Consider the following 13,292-nt stretch of genomic DNA (forward strand, 5'->3'; position numbering starts at 1 on the left):
TATATATATATATATATATATATATATATATATATATATATATATATATATATATATATATATAGAGAGAGAGAGAGAGAGAGAGAGAGAGAGAGAGAGAGAGAGAGAGAGATGTATGAAAAAGTGAACTGGTTAATATGACGGTTCGAAAAAAGAAATACATTTGTAATCTATCTATCTATCTATCTATCTATCTATCTATCTATCTATCTGTCTATCTATCTACCTATCTATCTATCTATCTATCTATATATCTATCTATCTATCTATCTATCTATCTATCTATCTATCTATCTATCACATATTTACTACTACATTCAACACTTGTTTGGTTAATTGATAATGCAGCTAGTAATTTTAATTTGGTTGGTAAACAGAACATTAAAGCACACGTTTTAAATAAGGTATAGTCCACAATTATTAGCTGCTTCTCACATGGTAAAAGGGGTCTCTTTTTTCGATGGTCTTTCATGCTGAATTTAAGTTTAGGGACTAACCTAAGGTGTGGTTTAATCCAGTACAATACACAGAGATTTTCTCATTCTAACAATGGAGGCAATTTCGACTTTTCATACCTCAATGTATGCCGACAGTTGCCATTCAGAACGGCAATTTACGAAATAAAGGATTGCATGGGAAGTTCCGAATACCTCGAATGACATTTTCATTCTCAATTTTCCAGTGGTTAATCTTCAGGTCAATCCAGTAGGACATATATCCGAGGTCCAAATAGATTGCAGTTTCTGTTGTCAGTTTCTTGTTGTTTTCTTTTTGTTTGTGTGTGTGGGGAGGTTGCCAAAAAACTTCTGTAGAATAAAATTATTTTTTCCCCCAGCAAATTGTAAGGACTACATGCATCAGAGACATATTCGTGTATCGCAAAAATAGTTGTGGTGGTCTGATACCAAGAGAGGAACATATGGCATATGTAATACATACAATGGCAGGTAAATTAGAGGGAAGAAACAATTCTATCATAGCAGAATGTCATTGTCTACTTTATGGCACTACAAACACCTTTCAGTCAGACTATTATGACATGCCAAAATTTGTCCAAAGGACTTGATTAATCTTTAACAATCAGCTGCCTGAAACCCACCAAAATGAGCACACAAATTCACAAATTGAACTCCGAAAACGAAATGTAATAACATGTTATTAATCAAATGTGAGTTTTTTTACTCAGAAATTATTAAGCAATTATATCAAATAAATATTTAAAACGAGATCCGGTGAATCAATAGGTTTCCATCACATTTTAGACATCGGCACAAGCACATAATTTTCTAGTTTTCAGGAGAAAAAGCTGCTGGAGCAGACATTTCTTGGACATGGGTTCTCTGGGGTTAATGAGCAATGTTTCCAACAAGCAACTCTTCGTCAAGGAATGTTTTGAAAGTAAATAAAAAAGGAAGAAAAAGAAAGCAAACGAAATAGGGAAATAAATGGCAGAGAGTGACAAAATGGGCAATCAGGGAAACAAAGGGGAATAAAATATTAACGTTGGTAAAAAGTCAGTCAAATTCTGCGTTTCGAATAAAGTTGCGATCGATATTTTTATCTTTCTAGAATATGTGGATGTTAGAAATGTTATGGATATATTCCCAAACAAAACTAAATGAAATAAATATTTATAAATACACATCACTATTTCTAATGCAATCATATGGCGCTCATGCACATACCAGCCCTGCAAACTAACTAATAGACCGATTTTCCTCCATCTTAAAATAAGCTTTATTATTAGTTTAGTTATTATTTTGCTTTTTCTGTACGTTTTCTAAAGACAAAGCTTTATTATCAGTTTTGTTATTATTTGGCTTTTCCTGTTCGAATTTTTAAAACAAACATTATTATTAGTTTGTTTTTTATTATTTGGCTAATTCTGTACGATTCTTTAAGACAGAATATTATACGCTATAAGTATATGCAGTTTTTCCTGTTTTCTCGTTTTGTGCAAATTTTCTTTCCTGACGTATTATGGACTACAAAACACATATCACAATGCTTACTATGGAATCCAATGACTTCTGTGACTTGTGACACACAAAAACGTAGTAAACAACTTCAGTATTACGAGCAAGATTTCAAAGAACCCTTGGTAAATTCAATGGCCGTTAAACGATGCGTGTGTAGATATTAAGAATAACAGAAACTTTACTGTTATTTAGAAATGAAACTGGATTCTCGGTCTAAAAACGAAAGTCATGATTTGGTTTATATGTGTATACGCATTTGAAAAACTCAGGTGGTATTAATATAAAAATCGGCAACTAGTTAAACATGTTCGCTTATGTTATATGAACTGTTGCTGTGCAGCTTTTAATTACATAATCATTACTTTCTGACATCATCAGTACGACGTTTCTGTCATCTAACCTTTTATTGCTCCGTGAACTTTATGTGACTGGACGTACAATGAAGTGGCTACCACTTCTGTCTCTGATGAAATAATCAAACATAAAAAATGTTTATATACAGTTTTCATTGTCGCATTTTAGTCATGTAAAATACAACCATACCTTAAAAGAGACTAATAAATCATCAGCGATGTATGGCCTACTGCAAATCAGTTGTGCAACGATTATGTTGCTTCGTAAAATCGACACAGTCCTATGAATCATATATTGAATGAATTCTGATAGCATGCGAATCGCCTCGGCCGATGCTAAGAATGAAAACGAATATAATGGCAATATTTGTCATACAGAAGACAATTGACTCTCTAACACTCTCCTTTCTTTGATAAGAAGAATATAGGCAGTCAACTTTTACTTTATGCACTATTGGTTACAGGGTAGTTGGTCCAAATTTTATATCTAACGACGCTTTTATGACGACAGATATTTAACAAAAAACAATGCGCAATAAAATGCAAGTCAGCTTTTAAATGTTTGAGTGGTTTTTGATTCCTTAGATTTTAGTTTTGTCTTAATGAAAACGTTTCAAAGTTATATACCTTAAGATTTAACAAGCTACCATCCTTAAAGCGTACGATTCTGTCTTAGCTTTGGCAAATTAAAGAACAAGCTCATTTTACGGCAGAGGACGTTCAGTCTAACTAACGAAATGATTCTACTAAGCGAAAAGGCAGCCACTTGCTGTCCTTACTTGTGAAATTCTCATCGCATAAAAGAAGAGTTTGACTGATGGTGGCCTAAGCCTGGAAACAAAGAAGTGGGTCGGTGTATCAGGGAAAAAGTGAGAAAGAAAGAACGAAGGATCTAATACGATTCTACAAAGGATTGTATCTGGTTCTCTTGATACAACAATATTATATTATGCCATTAAAAGTGTCTTACTTTAAGGATTCTTTGCTGCTCCTCATTCACATCCTAAAAGAAAATTCAAGCACATACACCGACTCTTAAATAACGATTTTTAAATTCTGATGCTATGAGTTTCTGTATGTAAGAAAAATTAATCTGGGTTATAGACGCTGTAATACAGAAACAAATAAGTATACGGGAACTTCTGTCATCAACGTTTGAAGCAGATTTTTAATTAAATATTTAATAATTAATAGCTTTCATTCACATTAAATTTAACCTAGCCTTTATAACCGTGACATAGCACGAAGTTTAAAGTACTTCATATAAAAGTAGCTATCTTGTGAGAAAATCTTTGAGGTTCATATCAACTTTGGAATTTAACACATCGGAACGCAGAAAGACAGTATGGGGGAAATATTGAATAGTCAGCTGTTTGCGGAGGAACAATGAATCAGTCAACGTTTGGTTCATATGGGTTCCCAATTAGGTCCTACTTTAGAAATCGAGCTCTAACAATAGTGAACTAAATACCTAGAATATCGACTTTTATATCGAAACACTTGATTTTATCGCCATATAATGTATCTCCATATGATATAATGCAAAGGCTAGAACAGGTTCATGTCATTTTGTAAATAATTTACAATATTTTGTATTTACATTTGTAAATAATTTAAACAATTAACAATGCGAAGACAAAGTATTTGCGGACTAACCTTGTAAAATAAATTGGCGAGTCGAGTATTAGAAATACTGGATTTACAGACTAGTTGTTTCACATGGCAACACATTTCTTGTTCAACTTTTGTGTTACTGAGGCTGGTTTTAGCATTGAAACGCAATATACACTTAGTTAAAAGATATGAAATCAATGTTAAGATGGCTATAAATTGTGATGATCAAATCAAACATAAGCTGATGAAGAAAGTCGCCGAAGCATGAAATATAGGAGATTTCTTTTTGTACTATGTGAGTAGTACTTATCAAGCTGCATCCATCATACAAATTAGCACAAGTTATGAATCTTGACAACGGCAGTTTCGCAACATCATTGATGATACAATGCTCTGTCTCGCAATAGTCTTTCGAGTGTAAGTTATACGTCGATTTGCTTTGGTAGAAAGATCTATATATAAAGGTCTGACAAGTGTACAATCATTTATCTCAATATGGCGGCTAACAGCATATTAGTCTTATATGCATAATAAATCAAACATTCAACTGATTTGGTTGAGAGGAAATGCTAGAAACCACTTTAAACAGGAGAAATATTTTTATACAAGCACCGCAGTTCACCCACAGAAAGTATTGCTTTTCGAGAGAAAATCATTTAAAAGTGGCAAAGTAGATCAGAGAAATAAATACGATAATAATAAAGTGGACCTCTTGGCATAAACATTGGTGAAAGTTTAGTCAAAATCTGTCATGTAGTTTTAAAGTGAATGAGCTTTTAGAGATATCATGGGGAGATAATTTTCATTACAAACTTATTACCTACTACTGATATTGATTGACATCACAGATAAGATATTCTAATTGAAAATAATTAAATTTTCTGTGAAAGTATTTAAGTCCACACACACACACACATGCATATATATATATATATATATATATATATATATATATATATATATATATATATATATATATATATATATATATATATATATATATATAGATCCAACTGTAGATAAAAGCATTCATTATGTAAAAGAATCGAACTCATTTAAGCTACTAATTAAACTAAAAGTTTTAAAAAAATTAGAAAATAGAGATTCTTGGACAATTAATCATGAAAAATATCCAGTGTGTATATATTGCTATTTAGGACAAAGTCACAAACGTGTCTAGCATCAGATATGAATATAATGCTGAAATATGAAGATAAAAATAAATTTTATTTAAATCGTTTCAATGCTGTTATAATTAACATATCAGTGTCTGAAATAATTGCACGATCTTACATGCATATTTCGAATTCACAATTGCAATACATTTACCAGAAAGGTTTACTACAAAGAGATCATTAACATTGTTAAAAAGAATCCTGAATATTAATGGATTAACCGAAGTTAAATACCCTTCATCTTGTTTCGATATAGATATCCTGAAAAGTTCTTATCTGATTTTGATGGGTGCTTCACCGTCCTTTCTGTTAATAGTCCTCTTTATCTTTAATATATGCATTTATAATTTCATTGTCACTTTAAAGATAGAGTAATGTGGAAAGGCTTTGAACAAGCATGTTCCGGACGCAACCGTAATATCGAAGTACAGGCCTGACCTGTTTACATCCATCTTGTAAGCATCTGTATGAAACTGTTGTCTATGAAAGGACTAGTGAAACTCTCAGAACAAGGTATTTAATCTTCTTCTATTAAATCAATTAGCATTAATTACAGTATGACTTGTAAATGCCCGGCAATCTATGATGGTCGACAGCTGCCACAGATGTACAATGCAAAGCAACTCAAATTGGCACACGGACACAATTTTGTTAAAAATGTAGTCGTGATCGTCTACAACTCAAAGTAACACAAATATTAGCATTTACGCGTGCTTGTTTATAGGAATACATTAGTGTTATGTATATTTAATTTGTATTATTTCTTGGCTTTTCTTAATGATTACATGTTATATACAATTGTATATAGTACTTTATCTTGTTCAAAATCAAGTTCACTGTGTACCTAACCAGGTACATTTATGTTTTTAAACAAAATAATGTTTGGCTAATATTTATCTTTTTGTGTGGATTAAATATTCAGATAATTTTAATAATGTAAACATATTTATTTGAAGTTGAAGTAAATGATACAGTGTTGATTCTGGCTTTAGAAGCTTCGAGAATGGAAAATTCCATTAAGTGACAGAGTAATTTCAGAAAATGAAAATTGCAACCTAGATCAAGTAGAGGTGTATATAATCATGTTAATGTAAACATTAATAATTCTTGCCTTAGCATTTTGAAGCAGAATAGATTTACGGTTAGGGTTAGGTCAGCCTTATTGTTGTTTTCAGTTTTTAAATTGGGTGGAATTATTTATTCAAATTATTGTTCACTGGAAATACAAAGTGCTAATCAACAATATTCTTGGACTGGATCATTAATTTGGAGCTATAGTGAATAAAGACAAGGACAGTTTTGTCTTATATTATCATGATGTATCAAGAGACTGTTAGCGCATCCTCACATTCCAGGCTACTGACACATTAGCACATTATAGACTACAGGCACATCAACACATTCAACAATGGAACCTGATTGGATTACCACTGGAATTCAATTGAAACGTTTCATTTGGACTTATGATAGAAACTTTAGGACTATTTGAGATTACTGTAAGTTCTTTTTAAATTCTCACTTTGTATTGAAGTAAATAAATTATTTGTTTAATGTTATAAATCTTGATAGTTTTCGCACTTTTCTTTTACTTAGTTTACGACCATAGAGTTGCAGCAATTAGGAATGATGCGGGAGATAATGACCCCTTTGTATCAGTAACCATTAGAAAATCAGCATAGTTTGAAGCCAGTGTGTATACATATTTCACTCATTTCATAGGTTGTACACCACAGTACCTTTATTGACTCACAACTTTTGGGATGTGATTATTTTCATATATCTTAATACATGTACATCCTATTTGTCATGAACGCAGTTCATGTGTTTAAAATTAATTAACATTAATTACCATTTAGCTTTCATGCTGTAAAAGTGTATATAAGTTGTGATATGTATAGGTTTGGAAGCAAGTAAGTTAACGTCTCATTTGCGTCATATATGGAATATGGATTCTGATTTATTGCTCTCCTTTTAGCGCCCAATAATGTCTGCATAAATGATTAATATTGCTTACTATCTTTTACTTTCTACATGGAAGAATTCTGGACTCAATATTTGCATATAGCTTCCTTCAACTTGCATCAGTATCCTATATTCATCTCCCATTCTTAGGTAAAATTTTTAGAAGACTCGTTGCAAAAGTAGAAGTATGCGTAATTGGAATATATGCTTATTTGTTTCCTACATAAAACAACCCCAACATAAACTGTGCCATCTTAGATTTTCCTCCAGTGTTGCAAACAGATGATCGATAACCTAAATTGCTGGATGATTGGGTTGGATATTTTATAATACGAAGCTCTACAGAAATTTCTTTTTTCAGTATATTCTTTTCCTGCCCTACCCTAAAAAAAACATCACGTACAAGGAAATGTCGACTTTATAACAGAAACGTCATGTCTTAATTCTGAAGTAGAATACACGATACGTTTCATAATGAAGTTTCTTCTGACTTTAAATACGATATTATAGGTAACGCTTGCTCTATTTCAATCATAAATACGGATTCAGTTTTGGTATTTGATTAATATTTCAAGTCACCGTAATATGTTCATGTAACTATAGGTGTGTGTACAGATTACACATCGTACTTACATGTTTGCAATGAATATATTTATATAGAAACTTAAGCACTTAATGACGTTACTAAGTAAGCCGAGATATATTTTTGACGATGATCATGAACAGTTTAAGTTGGGGTTACAAGAAGACTTAGAAGTTATTGTGCATATTCTTCAGGAAACAAAGAAGCAAATGTCTTCATTTCCTAGGAAGTCTTCTAATTTGTTGACCTAGTAAAGAAAGAAGTATATTGGATATTGCAACAAATTGAAGGAAGATACAAGTAATCGGCTCACAATCCTTCGTTGCTGAAAGTTAAGATAATATGTAATATTATTCCTTATGAATAAGTTAGTGTGCGTTAAATGGAACAATGCATCAGATTTCTTTCTTCCAATGAAGCTAATTTTTATCGCTTTCATACCCACAAAATTTACAAATGTACATTATACAGTATGAAATTTAAATGGTAAATAGTGTTAACTAATGTTAAACACATGAACTGCATGAATCACGTTCATAGCAAATGTTTAAGATTTATTAAATATACATAAAATATATATTAGAAAATTGGTAAGTCAATAAAATTCTGATATGTATAACATATGAGAGAGAGAGAGAGAGAGAGAGAGAGAGAGAGATGTACACCAGGATATAAATAACACTAAAGGTTAATTCCTTATCGGAAAGCACTACTGTTCTTTCTAATTCATGACTGTGAAAGGGATGTTCATTTTGTTTTACTTGTGACCTGTCATAAAACGTTTTGGCCCTAAGTCTGTGTACACGCGCAAATTTGTGTTACTTTGAGTTCTCACAAACACGTTTTAGAATAATGTGTATATGTAAAATTCAAAGTTACTTTGCTTTTCCATCGTAGCAGTCTGTTATATTTTTAATAAATTGACTTTATGTGATCAAACCACATTGACCAAATCTCTGTGCGTAGTCACTGTCTGGATACTCAATTGCGCAGAGCACTGATTGTTCACGGCATTTCAACTTATCGTTATAAATACAACGCTTGAAAAGCAGCAAATTTGAGAAACAAGATAATGCAAATTTTCATAAGTCTACTAAAAGGCCCATACATTTATGTTTTTACTCTCATTTGAAGACCACAAACCTTTGGTTTATACGGATGGAAAGAATGTTGAAATTTTTATTCTGGTTAAGTATGTAGGTCATAGAGACCTATATTGAAGTATATAAGTAGCAAATATCTCGTTTTAAGAACATGGGTCTGAAAGATATATGCTAAAGTAAAACAGATAGGAAAGACTTGAAAGCAAGCTTAACATTCCAAAAAATAACAAGAGAACTGTTACAAACATATTTACCTTCTTAATTTTCCTGATTTCATCTGTTTCATCGTCTACTTTATGGTTGGAATTCTTTTCTTTTTTAAACTTCTGAAGCTGCGATAGAAAGAATAAAGTATTCAGTGCTCAAACGTTTGTACATATACAGCTAGGTTATACCATGTTTTAAAAGAACGTTTGCTGAAGATGCATTTGAAACAAAAGCGTAAAAATATTTTGTTTACATTTATAACAAACAAGGAAATATACATTATTTAGGAAATATTTCAGTTCTGTACGTTTGGAATGAATACGCTATTGTGCTAGTTGATTATCTATAATGTTATCGAGTATATCACACATAGGGATAAGAACATTTTGTGTATGAGATTAAAAGGTTTACTATTATTATAAGGGTCGAATTTTCTAACGATTAGCTTTTATTCTGGCATTTCTGATTTTGCGCACGCGACAGATTAATTACATCTCAAGTGCATATTGTTCTGTTAAAGTCTACATTAAAACTGTGATAACGAGAGCTACATTTACTCGGATACCCGGCATACCTCAAATGACAGCGTTAGTCCTGATTTTAAGCTGTGCCTTGCCTGCAACCAAAAGCCTCGAAACAAACAAAAACTAAATAAAAGATGGGTTTACAGTACTTCGAGCTTTAAAGTATAACTACGCTAATGTATTTGCAAAAGCAGATTAAAAAAATACATTTTGCACAATGATTGTCACAGAAAGTGGGTAAAAACCACATTAGTACCTTAACTGTGCGTCTGACGTTACGATTATATGGCCCTATGACAACTGTTTTCATTACTTTTGAATAGGCCATATTTAGATGTTACCACCATCGGCAATTTCGAAAGGTAGTTTTAATATTGGATTATATAAGTATATTACAATGGGAATACATCTGTTGAATCCCAAGAAAATGGTAGAGCGTTAAATATACCTTAATAGGAAGAACAGAAGGCATTTGCTTTATGGAAGTGCCTATATTAATGATTTGCAAGCTGATTGGGGTTTTTAAAATAATACACGATTTCCGCTTGGCCGGAACACATTCCATTTATGACCACTTTAGTTTGCTTGTGCCCTTTCAAAGTGGTCTGAAAATCTAATGCAAATCTATTTCAAAATGTACGATTATCAATACAGGTCATATAGATACATTTCGTTATCTTCAGGTTTTAGTCCAAATTTACAAAAAGAGCAGCAACTGTAACATATGTTATCCTCTACGAACAGAACGTACTTTATTCGTGGCAGTATTGTTATATTTTGCATTGAAAATTATCAAATTTTCTACAGTAGTATATCTCTTTCAATTGTGCTTATTCTCTGACGTTTATCGTAGGACACGAACCTATGAATGGTGTTCGTATCGAACAGGATTGGTATAAATTGTTAAAATTAAACTCTGAAGTGACCAATCAGATTTTATTGATTGGGCCGATACATGTTCTATGAATATATTTTTCCTAATGTTTTATGGACTTTGACTCTATTACCGCGTTAAACTGCATATATTGATAAAAATAAAACATTTAAAATACCCATATTACTAAACTTTATGGAAAGAGTGGCCTGCAATGAATGTTACTAAAGTCCATAATTGCACTATTGCTTTGCTTTGAGACAGTTTTTAATGGTGTTTCAAAACTGTCTCATATGACCGTTTGTTCTCGCTTATAAGTCGGAACCATCTACAAACTCCACAAACTCAGATATGCCGTCGTATAATGTGCTGCCAGATCGGGATCAATTCAATTTGTTGTAACTAATCAAACAACAGAGACACTGGTATGTCAGCGCTTTATGTAACAGCAGATATGGGTCTATGTTCTTTGCACGTGGACCCGACTTATAAGCGAATACAATGTATTTAAAGGTGTGACAGTAAGATGGACATTCTGAAGTGACGTTGATTCCTTCGATTAAATTAATTTTCTGAAGTATGCCACAACAAAAACACGGAGAGAATAATAAAGCGCTTTCCATTCAATTTTTATAGGTACATCAGTAATATTTTAACGGTTCTAGGACTACTTTATATCGTTTCCATAACAACCTTGTGTGTGTGTGTGTGTTGTACGAAAGATAAAAATATAATTTATTTCATAATGCAGTATAACCCTTCAGTATCTAATACATGCCTTACATTTAATTCTTGGAGTCTCTTCACGAAGTAATAAAGAGTAAAAACACATTGCAAAAGGAAGCCAATTCATGCTTAAAGAAAACCTAGGGATTTGCAAGATTTTTTATAGAACTGACCCAACATAATTTAAACAGCTGTTTCTCACAATCCAGATTTAACACGTTGGTGCTGTCAGTGTATAAATATCAAAGAAAGTACTTATTTTAGTACCTCCGATACAAAAGAACTGTTTTCTCTACATTATAACACTGACTGCATACCAACTGGTGTAACTTTATTGATAACATGTAAAACAATTTAACATGCAATACGATCGACAAACACTTCAATAAATTTCTAAGAGATTGAATAATCGCCGCTTTCATATTAAAAAATTGTATGAATCGTCAGTTCTCCACTGACACATTTCAATACAAATAACCACTCCTGTACCGTTTCAACACATTTTAATAAAAAGTAATCACCTCTGTAACGTTTCAACACATTTAATTACAAATAATCCCTCTAGTAGCGTTTAGACATATTTCAATACAAATAATCACTCCTCTAATATTTCAGTGCAATTTGTTACAAATAAAAACTTTTAACGTGATATCATTTTTATGCCATTCGATGTTGTGCATGCAGAGATGAACAAACTAATGAAAGACAGTTACAAGATCCATCAATAAGATATTTTATATCATAATGGTCGAACTAATATGGTATATGTAAATGTAATAAAATAATTGATATGTTTTATCAATTATAAATATATAAGTACATACATGACTATATATATATATATGGAAATATAATATTATAATATAGGTTAGGTATTTTTTTATATTACAGATCCTCAATGTTTCGACCATATTAAGCTCTCCGTCAGGGGAACAAACAACTTGCAAGAACAAAACAAAAATATGGTATGCAAAAGACGAGTAAATCCCGAATCGTGTACAGATTAGAACGACGGGAGAAATCCACAAAAAGAGTGAAATAAAAAAGGTCAGATGAGAAGCAGCATAAAAATGTGCGAAGTTGCACTGTACATATCTGTTTTATAATGGGGTCAGATTGGAAAACAACGCGTTTACTCTAAATGTGTCGGTTAACAGCCTTGATATTATATTGAACAATCATGCAGAATGTATAAATTACCTCCCTTGACCTTTTCCGACAGAATGGAATAACACGTTGACAATGTTTTACATTTCGGTTAGACGTCAAGCTTGCCAAGGCAACACAGAATTCACGTTTGAATGTAGAAACAAATCGAACGTAGAACGAAAATCATTAAAAATTCACACAAATTATGATCTTTTGTTTAATGATGCAAAGCTCTGAAGACTGTCAAATACCAGCAGTATTAATCCGCGAATAAAGTGTGCTGACAAAAATAAAAATGTCTTAATTTTCAGAAGAATAAAATTATTATTTTGACAAAATACACAATATGAAACATGATTTGTACTAGATAAGTATTTTAAATTTTATGACTTCTTTTTATTGATCTAGTAATACATCTGTTAATCGCATTGGCACATACTGGAGACAACCCATGCGAATAGACGGCTTTTGTCTTAAAATATGTAATGGAAAGAAAATTTACGTTTTTGAGTAGATATATGGATATATTTCTTTTGTGCAGTTCAAACGCCACTAGTGACAATAAAATGTTTCCACTTCACTCGTTAAATATTTCCGTATAAATAGTTAAAGAAACGTAGATATCCTCTATGTATACCACTACTACTACTACTACTAATACTAATGCGTGCGTGATCCAATTCTACCATCGGATCAGCCTGGGTCAACAACTGTGGTGCGTCCTTGGGCAAGTCATTTTGCTCTAGCTGTTCGACACTATAAAAGGTACTTGCATTGCTGTGCCGTAAAGCACCAAACAAAACTAAAGAAACAACAACAACATCAATAATAATAATAATAATAATAATAATAATAATAGAAGCAATAATGATAATATTAATAATTATTTTTATTATTACTTATTATTATTGGTAGTAGTAATAGTATATGGAATCAATTCCCACCTCAGCTTTCAGCTTTTTGACCTCGGCCACCAGCTCCTCTGTCTGTTGTACGTAGTGCCACTTAGCTTGCCTCTCGCTGTCCAGAATCTGGAGCAGGTG

Source organism: Sinohyriopsis cumingii, chromosome 4, assembly GCF_028554795.1.
Source record: "Sinohyriopsis cumingii isolate HCF-2022 chromosome 4, ASM2855479v2, whole genome shotgun sequence".
In the NCBI taxonomy this organism is placed as follows: domain Eukaryota; kingdom Metazoa; phylum Mollusca; class Bivalvia; order Unionida; family Unionidae; genus Sinohyriopsis; species Sinohyriopsis cumingii.